Raw genomic sequence first — 3,977 nt, 5'->3', positions numbered from 1 at the left:
ATGTGAAAATGTGATTGAGAAGGCTTGGCAAGTTCACTGTGGGGATGGACCTATTGGAGAGGTGGTAAATAAGATCTCTAGGTGTAGTGACAGGCTAATAAGGTGGAACAAGGCCAGTTTTGGAACAGTTCAGAAGAGATTAAGGCAGGCTAGAATGCAATTAGAGAAGCTCTATAAAGAGAATGTCAGAAGTCCTAACAGAGTAGCGATACAGAAAGCAAGAGAGGAAGTACAAATTTGGCTTGAAAGGGAGGAAATACTTTGGAGGCAGAGATCAAAAGCATTATGGTTAAAAGGGGGTGACCAAAACACAAAGTTCTTCCATAGCAAAGCAAGTCAAAGGAAAAAGAAAAATACTATAACCAGGCTCAAGGATGAAAATGGGGAGTGGAAAGAAGAAGAGCAAAGGGATGAGCTGATAATAAACTATTTTGAAGATATTTTCAAATCAAGTGGTCTGGAACCCAATAACAGTTTCTTATCTTCTCTACAAGGCAGGGTAACAGCTGCAATGAATGAAGATCTTACAAAGGCCTATACTGAAGATGAAGTAAAGATTGCTCTACAACAAATGGATCCTAATAAAGCTCCTGGACCCGATGGTATGGCTCCTATTTTCTATCAAAAATACTGGAATATTGTAGGACAGTTTGTGACTAAAGCTGTATTGCATGCCCTTAATGAGGGTCAATTCCCTGCTGAGTTAAATCATACCTTTATTGTCCTTATTCCAAAAACCAAAAAGCCAGAATTAGTATCCCAGTATCGCCCAATAAGCCTATGTAATGTCTTTTATAAATTGATCTCAAAGGTCATGTCTAATAGGCTGAAGTTAGTCCTTCCTCATGTTATATCCAACTCTCAAAGTGCATTTGTACCGGGTAGAGTCATTTCTGATAATATTCTTGTAGCTTATGAAATGATTGATTATTTAAGAAGAAAAAGAGCTGGAAAAGAAGGATTTATGTCCATAAAGTTAGACATAAGCAAGGCTTATGACAGGCTTGAATGGAATTATTTGGAAGCTGTTATGAAACATATGGGTTTTGCTAATAGATGGATCCAATTAGTTATGCTTTGTGTCAAAACAGTCTCTTTTTCCATTCTCATAAATGGAGAACCAGTTGGCCCTATACATCCTTCCCGTGGGTTAAGACAGGGAGATCCACTATCTCCCTATCTATTCTTATTGGGTACTGAGGGTCTCATTTCTTTGTTGACTGAAGCAAGTTGCAAAAATCAGATTTCAGGCATTCGGGTATGTAGAGGGGCTCCAGTGGTGAATCAGTTGCTATTTGCAGATGATAGCATCCTCTTCTGCAAGGCCACTCTTCAAGAGAACATGGAATTATAAAGAATTCTTCATGAATATGAGCAGGCATCAGGTCAAAGAATTAATAGAGGAAAGACTGCAATGGTATTCAGTCATAATGTCCCATCAGAAATTAGGCAACAAGTACTATCTTTGTGGGGAGTTCAGGGATACCAGCATTATGATAAGTATCTAGGCCTACCTTCAATGGTAGGCAAAGATAAAAGAAGGGCGTTTTCTGATATAAAGCATAAAGTATGGTCTAAGTTGCAGCAATGGAAGGAAAAGCTCTTATCACAAGGGGGAAAAGAAGTCTTAATAAAGGCTGTGGCCTTAGCTATTCCAACTTACTCTATGTCATGTTTTAAGCTACCCAGTTCATTGTGTCATGAAATAGAGCAAATGATGGCCAAGTTTTGGTGGGGACAGAAAAAAGAGGAGAGAAAGATTCACTGGGTGAATTGGAAGAGGCTGTGTGAGACAAAAGGGGATGGGGGTATGGGTTTCAGAGATTTAAGGATCTTCAATGAGGCCCTACTTGCAAAGCAAGGGTGGAGAATAATGCAGAATGAAGAAAGCCTGCTTCACAAAGTGTTTATGGCCAGATATTTTCAAAACTCGAATTTTCAGCATGCAAATCTTGGTCACAATCCATCCTTTGTGTGGAGGGGTATTTGGTCAGTGAAAGAAAAGCTTCTACAAGGTTGCAGGTGGAGGGTGGGAAATGGAAGAATGATAAGGATTCGGGATGATTATTGGGTGCCTGGTTTCAAAAACTTACAACAGATAATGGTAGGATCAACAGAAGAGGACCAAAGAGTAGAAACTTTAATTGATCAACAATCAGGATGGTGGGATATGCATAAAGTCAGAAGTTTGTTGGCCCCTGAACCAGCTGAAGCAATTTTGAAAATTATTCTCAGTCCAGAAAACCATGAGGATAAATTAGTATGGGACTTGGAGAGAAATGGTTGTTTCAGTGTCAAGAGTGCCTACAAGTTTTTTAAATCTTTGGCCACAACAACAGTGGGAGAAAGCTCAAGACATAGAGAGGACAAAAAGCTGTGGAAAGACATTTGGAGGATGAAAGTGCCCCAGAAAGTTAAGATTTTCGCATGGAGATCTTGCATTGAAGCTCTGCCAACCAGATACAATTTGAAAAAAAGGAAGGTAGTTGAAGATGCCACATGCCAATTGTGTTCTGCAGGGTCTGAAAATACAGTACATGCTCTCAAACAATGTCAGATGCTCACTGGGATCTGGGATCAACATTTTCCTCAAGGAATGCATGTACTACCAAATGATGATTTCAGAGAAATGGTTGCTCGAGTACAAGTCAATCATAGTCTAGAAGAGCTGGAGCGTGTATTTATGATAGCTTGGGCATGCTGGTACAGAAGAAATCAGTGGGTATTTGAGGAAAAACATATGGAACCAGCAGAGGTAGTCAACCATGCACTTTGCTTGCAAAAGGCTTTTCAGGCAACTAAAGCTACTAATTCTATTGGCATTAAGAGGGTGACTAAATGGCAACTACCTCCACAAGGAACCACAAAGCTTAATGTGGATGGAGCTATTTTTAGTGAAGATGGCAGTGCAGGAGTTGGGCTTATTCTCAGAGATTGGGAAGGCAAGGTGATCATGGCTGTCAGCAAAAGGGAGTCAGCAGTGGTGGAGCCTCTTGAGATTGAACTGGTAGCTATACTAAGGGGATTACAATTTTGTATCCCTCTTGGTTTGCAGGCTCTAACTATTGAGACAGATTCGTTGATTTTAGCTAATGAGTTAGCAAAGCCTGAGTTTGCCAATGCTATGTTTGGAAATATAGTAACAGATATCAAACAGATGCAGAACAGAATACCAGTTTGTTCTATTTTGCATGTTAATCGAGAGGCAAATGAGTCAGCACACAGATTAGCAAGGTTTGCAAGATCAGTAGTTGATACAAGTGTTTGGTGGGAGGTTGTTCCCTCTTTTATTGAACAAGTCCATTAGACTGATTTAACTTTGTAATTCTGTTTTGCTTATTAATGAAAGTGATTTTCCTATCAAAAAAAAAAAAGAGGGAATTATAGGATAGATCTTGGATATTTCGGCATAGGTAAATATAGAGATCGAAAGACTTGAACCTATGTAGTATTAAAATCATTGGTCTTATTGCTTTCTTGTTTTATTAATTTGCATACTCTTGTGTAAAATGATGAACAAGAATAATTTCCAATTGACTATCGAAAAAGGCTTCTGGATGAATTAGAGATTGGCTAACAAGCTGAGAGAATTAAATTCAATTAGTTAGATGAGTAAAGCATAGTGATGGATTAAGTGAAATCAATTTCCTAGAAGTTTTCTTTCCCATTGATTTGATCTTCAAACAATATCTTTCTTTTCCGTTGAGTATTTTCTTTGAATTAATTTTATTTTAAATTGCAATTACAAAAATCTTATTGATCTCTCTAGATAAAGTCGAGATTAGTATAATTTAGGTATTTGTCAAAAGTAAGTTATCAATCCCTGAGAACAATACTCTTCTCATCACTTTATTATAAAACTACGATACTGTACACTTACAGTTTTGCATTGATCAATCATGCAATGAACAAGGCATTAAGCTCTATAAGACGATATGCTATGCCATGAAATGTTATGATATGACATGTTGTGCCAA

The sequence above is a fragment of the Carya illinoinensis genome, chromosome 14, assembly GCF_018687715.1.
Source record: "Carya illinoinensis cultivar Pawnee chromosome 14, C.illinoinensisPawnee_v1, whole genome shotgun sequence".
Lineage (NCBI taxonomy): Eukaryota > Viridiplantae > Streptophyta > Magnoliopsida > Fagales > Juglandaceae > Carya > Carya illinoinensis.
Note: the sequence above shows the minus strand (reverse complement) of the source record.